Source organism: Atta colombica, unplaced genomic scaffold (assembly GCF_001594045.1).
Source record: "Atta colombica isolate Treedump-2 unplaced genomic scaffold, Acol1.0 scaffold58, whole genome shotgun sequence".
Taxonomy (NCBI): domain Eukaryota; kingdom Metazoa; phylum Arthropoda; class Insecta; order Hymenoptera; family Formicidae; genus Atta; species Atta colombica.
The window spans coordinates 1,707,666-1,718,528 of record NW_017259548.1 but is presented as its reverse complement, the minus strand read 5'-3'; the positions used below and the strand labels follow the sequence as shown (position 1 = coordinate 1,718,528).

Genomic DNA, 10,863 nt, shown 5'->3' with positions numbered 1-10,863 from the left:
CGCGCCGCGCCGCGCCGCGCCGAGCCGAGCCGGGCAGAGGGACAGAGAAAAGTGCCGCGGGAGCAGGACCGCCCCTTGGCGCTGGCTCTACGTGGGAACCCGACCGCCCGGAGCGGTAAAATTGAAGATTTATGCGAGACGCCGTTTACGTCGATTAACGCTATGCCGTACTGCTCGCCCGTAACTTAAGATCTACGCGATCGGGCGTTTTTTTTTTTTCGCGCGAGAGTCCAGGTTGCGTTAACTACGATTCACTTCAACATTCGCGCCGGAGCGGTAAAATCGAAACAAGATCGAGATGTTCGATATATGACGTGGCGTTCGATATATAACGAAATTCATTCGAGATCTACTTCAAACAATACTACGTACCGTACGATGTTGAACGTAATCGCGCTGTCTAATACGACGAATACGTTTGAATATAAAGCTTAAGATTGGAATGCTACGTTTTTCGAATGACGTTATTCGATTTTCAATCGGAAAGATATCCAAAGATATCCGGTCTTACCCCGGGTGACGATAGCCTCATCAGCGCTCCTGAACGAGTCTCGAGGAGGATGATAGCAACGGGAGAATCGGCGGTGCGACGAGGAAGATCCCGATCATGTAAACTCGCGACGGAATCGCCGTTAGTAGACGTACTGGGTGGTGGGCAGGGGTCGGCAGGGGCGAGTCGCGTATGAAAGAGCGAGACGGGTCGCGTTGTTTCTCTTTTCCCGAAGGCTCGAGCGCAACAAGGATGCACTGACGAAACGATACGAGCGCCACCGAACTCGTTCGAGACGCGCCGGACAGCGATCGTAGGAGGAAGACGGAGCTTGCGGAGGCTGCGGAGAAGAGAGGAAAGCTCTGCCGCGTCGGTGGGGTAGCGCAACGCAGACGGAAACGGCGGAGACGACGGAGGGAGCGCGAAAGAGAAAGGGAGAAAGAGAATGCCTCCCGCTGCCAAGCTGACCACCGACCCTACGAAGGTATACACGAAGGAAGAGAGACAGACGCGGCGAGAACAGGTGCGAGAGAGCGACCGCGTTTTATCACACTGACGGGACTCGCTGCATACGTGTGAGCCATGCGGATACCACGAGGTGTAACATCGGTATTTCCGAGGCGATGGTGTGCGTTTGGTATACTCGTACGTATACTTACGTATCGGAGATATCTCGAACACTCACCTTCGACCCGAAGGTTTTGTATAATAATTAGAGACTCAAAATTTGGAGAAAGGAAATTCCTTAAAGCTTTCGCGCTCTTGTCCCTCAGTACAAAAGATCGAACTCGAGGATCGAGTATCTTCTTTTCGAAAGAGGATCATATATAGTATCTTATCATATCGGATCGCTCGATGTTACATCGATCACGATTCTTTTTTTTCTTTTCTCTCAACTGCAACGCGTACATTACGGAGCATCGCGAGGCTCTCGTGTAATTAAGCGTGAATAAACAAGGCGAGCGGACCTATAATTTAGTCGGTCAGGATGGAAGAGGTGCGAGTGAGACAGCGAGCGTGCTCGGTCATGCGCGATCGCCGGCAAAAGAGAGGCTCCGGTACCCTTTCGATACGCGAAACGAGGACACGCTCAATCTCGCCATCTCTGTATTGCGCGCGTATGGAGCGTCCGTGTCTGTGGTGGTGAGAAGCGCCGGCGGCGAGGTTGTAGTAGTACGCCGAAGAAAAATCGCCGCGAGTCTGTAGACGCCTGTACGTGCGTACTAAGGGGTTGAGAACGGCGCGTGGTAGTGAAAGGGTTGCTGGACAGTGGCGAGCTCCTGCTTAGGCGGTCGCCGGCGGAACTAACGAGAAAAGGGGTTGGAATCTATCACCTTTGCTCTAATGATCGCACATTGCGCTATAAGTCTTTCATATTTGCTATGCCAGCTCGATGTAATTGGAATTGATTACTTTTTGAAAAATTTTATATAATTTTCATACAATATTTTTTGACTTGTAGATGAAAGTTAATCATTATGATAATTGAAATATTTAAATAATCAGCTATTTTATATCATGTTAAAGTATGATCATCCATCGAGTATAATTCGTCATACGTAAATAATGAAAAGTTTGGAATAATATCTTTAATTAAAAACCAAAAACTTTTTCTTGTATTTCCTTGTATGTTACGATGCATATCAAATATCAAAATTAACATCAAAAATGAAACGCCTATGAAAACGTGAGAGGACATGATGGTTTTCTAACAATATTTAATTTTATTTTTTTTTTGTTTACTGCATAGCTGGAACTATAATCGTTTAAGCTAAAATTATTGACTACAAACGACATATTTTCCTCAAAGGTTCAACATACTAAAAGCGATTTTCCAGTAACAGAGAGGTATTTTCATCGATAGCACGATATGACTATATGCGAATAAACGGGCTAAACTACGAAACAGTGTGCTCGGTTCAGACCTGCGTCTCAGTGTTATACCACTTTTTACACACTCCCTCCTCCATCCCGTTTAACTCCAACCCCGAAAAGCCCACTTACCCAATCATACCCCAATCTACCGCTGGCTCAGCGGCGGCGTACAAAACTCTCGATCAACCGCCAGTATTTTTATCTCCGCAGTTTTTAAGGTCACTTGTTGCTTCTTACTATGCTAGTGCTGCGAGAAGAAACTCGCCCTCTTTACGAAGACCACGTCTACTTTTTCTCTCAACGTTAATAATTGCAGCAGCGAGCGCGGAAAAGTGATATCATAGCAATTATATCTTACGTGTCTTTAGGCTGAGTGAAATTACGAACTAAGAGCAATTATTCAAATCTAACATGAGTATGATTATTAGTACATAATACGAAGTAAAATCTTTTTTTTTATTAGAGATATTTTCAAAAGCCAATTTTATTAAAATTGTACTACTTTAGTGATTGCTAAAAATATACGAGAAATATGATTGTGATAAATTTTTTAATTCAATTTCGAATCGATGAATAGTTCTTTATCGTCTTATTCCGTCAATCCTACAATAATACTTCCTCTAATGCCGTGAAATTATTTGTTGCATCCCAATGCGCTTTACGCATCAATTAAAACAACGAATCTCTACGGAAAAGTCGGAATGCATTAACAGGCTTTTCCGCATTCAGTATTTAGCGTGTATTAACGAGGAAATCGAGCTGGGCAGCGCTTGCTCGTTAACCTGCTGTAATAATCGCGTCTATATTTGACAAAAGAAGAGAATAAGTAGAGAATGGACCGGTTACAATCAGAACAGCCGCGTTCACTTTTAATCCACGATACATTTCTCCACGACGCATCTTGCCGCTACTTTCTCTCTCTCTCTCTCTCTCTCTCTCTCTCTCTCTCTCTTTCTTTCTCTCCTTTTTTTATTTTTCTCAATATAATGTTTGCATTCTAGATGTATGCAATTACTCGAGCTTCCTTGGCGCGGCGATGCGCATCCCTCACCCAGTTTCACCCCTTCGCGCCTCTGTTGCAGCTGCGCACGATATCCGATCAGTGTGGCCGGTATTTTTATTCGTAGATTTTAAGGTCACTTGTTGCTTGTTTAGTTATGTCGGGGTACACACGCGCCGTCAACACACCAGCGCATGGATCGGCTGGAACGCCCGCGAGAGAGAAAGAGAGCAAGAGAGAGAGAGAGAGAGAGAGAGAGAGAGAGAGAGAGAGAGAGAGAAAGAGAGAACGCGTAAATGTGTGTGCTCAGCGGGGGCGTTCGCTCTGGTGTATCGTAATGCACGTGGACAAAGCAATCCGCCGACATGTGTTGAGGATGCTACATGCAAGCGCTGGATTGTGTACGTGGCATCGGACCGATAGGTGGACGCCCTGTCGATTTCATTTCCCCCATCGGACCGCCGGATGGCAAGGGGGTGCGCCGGCGGGGTTGAGCGTTCCACTATTTTTTTCTGGCTTTTTGCCCCTTTTTTCCGAGGCGTCCGGATTTCGCGTTGCGGTTTTTTTGCGCAGCTTTCGCTACTCGCGCGTGGTGCTCCTACTCTTGCATCCCCCTCTCGCTCTCTTTCTCTCTCTCTCTCTCTCCCCCTCCCCCTTTTTCTCTCTCTCTCTCTCTCTTTCTCATTTTTCTACGCGCGTTTTGCTTCTCTCTCTCTCAGTTGATCTCTTTCACTCTCTTTCTCTTTCTATTACTCGCTACGTCTATCGAAATGTTCCAGTCTCTCTTACTGCTTCTTTTCACACTAGTTTTCTCTCTTTCTCATCGCTTAACTCTCTTCCCTCTCACTCTATTTTTTCTGGTTTTTGTTTTTGTTTTTTGTCAACCACCGTTTGCCGCGTTACGCGTTCGTTTTGTTTAGTGAGTTATGTCACGGCCACCAAATCGATCTTCGATGTCTGAATACGTACGATCGAAATTACGCTTGCAAAGCAATAAGAATTGCGACCAAATCTTAAAAGTTTAGAACAGCTTCTTATAAAACATACGATTACTAATCAAATTCCATTCGATTCATTTTCAGACAGGATTATATGCAAGATTTAAATACCGTATCACTCAGAAAGCATGTATATGATTTGGTATACAATATGAAAATATGGAATTTATTTCGCGCAATTTCATATTTTGTAAAATCCGAGAAAAACATTTTCTGTCAAATTATTTGATACCGACTTATGCTTAATTTGCGCATGAATATATACTAAAGCCATTGACAAGAAGCGTGTGCACACATGTATACAAAATCAAATACATGTGCGAATGTGATGGTTGATTTGCGAGCGTCCAGCTTCCATAGATCGAGCAGATCAATGGCATCGACTCCCTAGAGTCAGTCTTTTCGCCCATCCTACTCCATCAAGTTGTAATGTGCATGTGCGTGATCCGCTAGAACTGAGCGACTGACATATTCGATTCCAATTATCGAATGCGTGTTGTCGTAAACAGGTGCAATACGGGGAACCTTAAACTGGCTTATCATGCAGTCATTCACATTGTCTATTTAATGATAAAACAATCTTCGAGTCTCAATATCTTCCTCTTTATCAAAGACAAAAAAAATTTCTCTTAAATTAAATTACGATATCCCGACCGTTGTATAACTTGTCTTTCTTTTTTATTCCGGCACAAAATTTGCAAAAGAAATCTCGAAAGCAGCGATACCGACTTTTCCTTGAAAATACATCGCGTCTGCTCGAAGAATTCAGCAGACTGCTAAAAGAGAACATGGCCGATAAAAATCTGAATATTCATTATTCAAGCTATTCAAGCATGAGGAATATGAAAAGTGCTTCATATTCTTGAACAATAATCCTACCATTCTGATGCTAACTAGATAATGTGCGATCGTGATTTGTATCAAACTGATGCGATCCTGGACTATCATTCGAATCTGTACGGAAAAGTCTAACTCGATGCCGGACAAACATACAAACGGACGGACGGATTGGTGAACCCGCTGCTGCCGGTGACAGCCACGGTATTAGCATTCCTACCCGGCCAGCAACTTCATACTCAATGATATACCACAGCCAAACGCGTGTACGCGCGTACACAAGCAAGGCGCGCGTTGAAACGTATATATATATGTATATATGTACGATGGATTCGTGGCCGCACCGCCGACGGAGGATATTGGGGTGCTTTCGTACTCGTTTCACCATAATAATTCGCCGGCATACAAGTACAGGCGTACTGTACGTTTGCACGAAGGTCGGCTACGTCGGTACTGAAAGGTACCTCGGTTCAACTTCGTGCACCCCTTCGCTCCGACCGCTACCCTCTTTTTCTCATCCTCCGTAACCCTCTCCTCCTTCCTTCCCCCTGCGTCATCGCACTCCTCTATACTTTTCTGCTTCTCGCTTTCCCTCGGTCCTGGACTGCAGTCAGAGTCGCTCCGCTTCTCCACCTTTGACCATTCGAATTAAACCTTTTAACTGTCGCATTGTTTTTGATGGCTCATTTTCTCTCGCGAAATTGTTATTTAAATTCATTCCGAGCTACATGCGTACGTCGGATAACCGGCTACTTCCGCTCGTTTCACCTTACTCGATCACTTTCACTCGTAATGTAATGGTTTTTTATTCATTTTGACAATTTTTTCCTTTTTTCCTTTTCAGATTTCCTATTTGTCGATATGCTATGGCAGTTTATAGAAGAGCATCGAGAAGAAGTAATCTGAAATTCTTAGGATAACTATGATACAGACAAAAAGGTAAGACTGATTAAGTTCAAAGCATAGTACAGAACAAATCAGATGCCATTTATGCAACGATATTAGTAGTCGCATTTGAGTTTTAGTGTCGATCCAATTAATTGGATCGTATCCCTAAACATTAACGCATTGTTGTCGAGGCTTGTTGTAATCATATAGGCGATACTGGAATACACTGAGTCTGGAATTACATTGATTTTTAATCTATAAGTATCCAACTCAATTTACAAAGATATAAAGATATGCGTAACGCGTAACGTATTCATCAGTCGTAGCGCATTGCAACGTATGTATGAAGTTTAAATTGCAGTACGTAGCGTACGAGAATATCGCCGATAGCCATTAGATTCACATTAAAACTTATCACTGTCGTCTTCATCGCGGTGCCATCATCGTCGGCGAATCCGTGGGAATTCCGGCAACGAGTTACGCATTGTCCCCACGGATCCGTACTTGCGGCCTAAACCGAACCGAATTGCGGCTGGGTATGAAAGCTTTTAGAATAGGCCCGGGTTTGCTATATTAGCCCGTAGTTAGATTTTAGTTTAATGATTTCCGCCGGACAATGTCCGCGGTAATGGCGTCCGAATCCCGTTCACCTCGTTCTACCCGAGCACATTCTCCGAATGGTTCCGCAGCGTGAACCCGCAACACGTTCCTCCACGCACTCAGGCACGCGCGCATGCACGTGTGCTGTTCACCATCGTAGAATACATCCATAAGTGGCGGCACTTATTGACGTCCGCGCGTCCGCGATCTTAACAATGCAGATTGAAGGTACGCTTCCTAGCGCGGGGACAACGGACAAATCCAGTAACTATGACGACCGATTGTCGCTCCTGGGAACTTGCTCACGTTACGTTCGTTCAGAAATTCCTAGCCTCTACGTCGTAGATGCATTAGGCTTTGCTTCGTATACTTGTACCTAAATAACATGCAACGAAAATCGTCGAGCAATGCATGAATATAAAGCGCTCTGTAACATTCAGACAAATACCCTTCGTCACATTTTCTATTTTCCGTAGACTTGCATCACAATTTGTACAATTAAATACGTGTTGAATTTTGAAAAATTTAAGAAAAATCTGTATGTTAAAAGTAAGAAATAGAAGCTCGTAAAGACTGTTTTTATTAACATATTTATATTTTTTTTCAATTCGATTTATTTTTGAAATCTCCCTCTGCGAAACGTCTCATAAAACCGTTACGATCACGTGTGAAAATAACCGTTGAAATTGTTAAAAGACTAGCGCCTCGAAAGGATATCCGGCTCTTTAAAAGGGCACCTGACTATCGCCAACGTCTTCGCTACGATGAGTGAGCACTCGTGCACATGGGGTCTTACTTCCTTGAGGGCCCCCTACAGGTGCACCCCACGCTAAGACTACATGGACACGCATCGTGCTTATTCCTTTAACGCATGGTAGATTTTCTCAACCGACCGTCTTGCACGCATGATCCTGAGTCGGTTATTTCTTATCTGACAAAAGGAGCCAACCATTTACCATGTGTAACAGTTTTACTGGTCATCTTAACTCGTATCTATGGGTAACATTAAGATAATTCTGCAATTGATAAGAAATAGTCATCTATCTTCAATTACTATAGTATCTTACAAAAGCGTCGATATAAAAAACAAAGAGATAAAACGACTTTAGAAACGACTTTCGCTATGTAAAAAAATCAGGATCGGAATTGCGGACGCGCGAAACATCGCATTTATGTCCGCTTCATTAAGCAGATAAAATTTGCATTGTATTTTAAATACAATAAACAGGTAACACTGCGGCGAACTGATATATCCGCGTGGCGATTGGTTTAAAGTGGTTTAAAGGGAGGTCGATGGTATCGAATTCTCTTTTTGATGCACAGCCAAGAATATTTTTCCTCATAATACCCAAGCGCAATGCACAGATAACAGATTAATATTCAAACAAATAAATATTTATTTTGCAATCAGGCAGCAACAGGTAGCAACGTAATTAAAGCGTGCAGTTTAAACATTATTTTAACAACGTTTCCGGGCACTGACAGGTATGCGATAATTATTGATGGCAATTAGAGGTGTGCGGTAATGTGGGATTATGCGGATTTATAATTTAATCGATATCATAAAGTGATATTTAGTTTTTCTGTTTTATACAACGAGATCAGCGGCCACAGAAAATTTAACTAAAGCATCAGGCTTTTATTGGAAATTATAAATCGCACACGGCCTGTTGCACATTCTGTTTAATTACTCATATAACATTAAGTTTGGCTTGTGGAGAGAGGATAGTAGCTCAATTTGCTGTTTCAACGAATCATCAGAACTAACTATCTACGTTCGCGGATATCTTTATATGACTACGAGCTCTACTAAGTAATTGTATGTGGAAGTCTAACAGAGCGATAGGCAGCATGATAATTGAAGGGCGTGACGCGAGTCAACGTATACAGAGTATTTCAGAAGTTACACACCTTTTCTATTATAAGTTATTTAATAAAGACTGATGAAAGCGTTATGTGTATAATTTTTTTTAAGTACTATACATTTTATTCGCTAAAGTTCATATTTTTAAATATTTTTTTCCTTTTTATTATTTTCATTTTGTAGATTCAACTTTATAATTATTCGAGACCAAGAAATAAATAATACGGAGCCATTATCACTTTTCTTAATATTATTAACAAATAATTACTTTTCATAATGATATTAATAAATATTATTAATAAATATAATCGAAATTAATATAATCGTTCTTATCGTACGAAAGATTTAAATCATAAACTTCCGTCAAAATTGAGAAATATTATTAATAAAAAATGAGATCGAAACTTTTTCTCTATTATATATATTATATATCACAGATAATTCTGAATCATATCTATGCTTTTTCTATTCTTGTTTAAAATCTCAGAGAGATTTGCTGCTTTGATCCACCGCAATCCACACTCACCTTTTTAATGCGTATCGCAGAGGCCTTTATCCTTTCGACATAATTATTTCGAAGGCTCTCGGCCTTCGTAAAAATATGAAATAACGGCGAACACGCGCGTTGCATATATTCTGCAGGTGTCTTTTATATTCTCATTATCAGCCGAAATAAATGACTTTATGATACAAAGTAGATATAACCGTTTGGCAAACGAATCTCTTTTGCACAATTGTATAATTTTAACAATGAAGAAAAAGCTGATTTATCTATTTGAAATATAAATAAATGTAGAGATAATATAACACGTACATAGAAAAAGTACATATGCATTAATATTAAAACATTTCACCATGTACCAAATTCTGCTACAAATGCAAGTAATCGAGTTTTACACGCGTATTCACATCTAGTTCTAGATAACCGTAAGGGACAAAGATTCCAATCAAGATACGACTACTTGGTTCGAAACAACAATATCTTAGTACGGCGTTATCATCAGGGGACTATCTTTATCCGCTATAACGTTCGAGACTCGCCGCATTCACGGCCTAAGGGACATTCAAGGAATAACAAACCTAGTATTCAGACACGAAAAGTTATAACTATGTGATTAAAACGTTCAATAATAACTATCTAAACATTTTTACGTAATTAATTAATTACAATTATTTAATTCATAGAAATGAATTTAGCGATTGAGTGTTTTAGATCATAATTCAGAAAACAAATTGCTGTTTATCATCATTTTGATATCAAAATGATGTTTTAAACATTAAAATGACATAAGTAATGTCAGCTTGTTTGGTGGGAAGTTTTTATCAATACTTTCGATTTTATTAATATTTTCAACAAATATTTCAAGCTATTGAAATATTAATGTAAAATAATTTTAATATTAAAAGTAGTATATACAGTATTAACATCACGAATATGTTATTACTAAAAGGCTGCATCGGATCATGTTTCATCAATTGATGCAAAACCGAAAATAATTACAATCGACGAGGATTAATTTAGATTACGCTAATGCGTATCGTTTATTACTTGGAAATCAAAAATACAAACGAATACCATTGATAGAGTGCTTTTTAATTAAGCCGTCTTGTAAATTGCTCTCTGTCGCGTTGGCACAGTGGATCACTTCACGCTAATTTTTCGCTGTTAATTACAAGTATTTGTTTGATTATCGACACCGTGGCGAGTCAATAATAAAATCACGAACCGCGTATAATTGTTTTTGTGATCATGAACATTTTGTCAATTTCAAACGCTGCCACTGTGATTCGATGCGCGCGGTTTCGCGAGTACTCACTTTAATCGGCGAGAAAAATGGTGGGAGGGGATATAAATCGATGGAAAAGCCCAGCGTGAGCGGGAAAAGTGTCGGCGACACGCGAGCGTACAATGAGATATTAATACTCCCATTTGGTTTCGATTTCCTGGAAAAACGTTTGATGGAGATAAAATTACCGGCAACAACGGTACAGCGCCACAATAAATCAACCGCACACCCACCGTCATTTCCATTGTATAAAATCCGGCCAATTATGCGGACTCGATGAGGATCGTATCGATCATTATCTTTGATTTCATTAACGATGAAATTTAGAATGAAAATATCCCATGACATATTTTTGATCGTTACATCGTTAATGATCCCCGTGTATATTTATTCTCTCAGGACCGGGTTAAGCGGATAGATTTTCTATATAAAGTTTTTCTCTAGATAACAGATTTAATAATTTGATATAAAATTTTCTAAATTAAGAAATTTATTTTCTCTGGACATAAGATATTTAAGAATTA

At 40.6% G+C, this 10,863-nt stretch overlaps 1 protein-coding gene across 1 annotated transcript in view; it reads right to left on the bottom strand.

Moving 5' to 3' along the window:
* The window catches only part of LOC108692038, a 102,867-nt gene that overhangs the window by 85,679 nt on the left and 6,325 nt on the right, over positions 1-10,863 (bottom strand). The window lies entirely within an intron of this gene.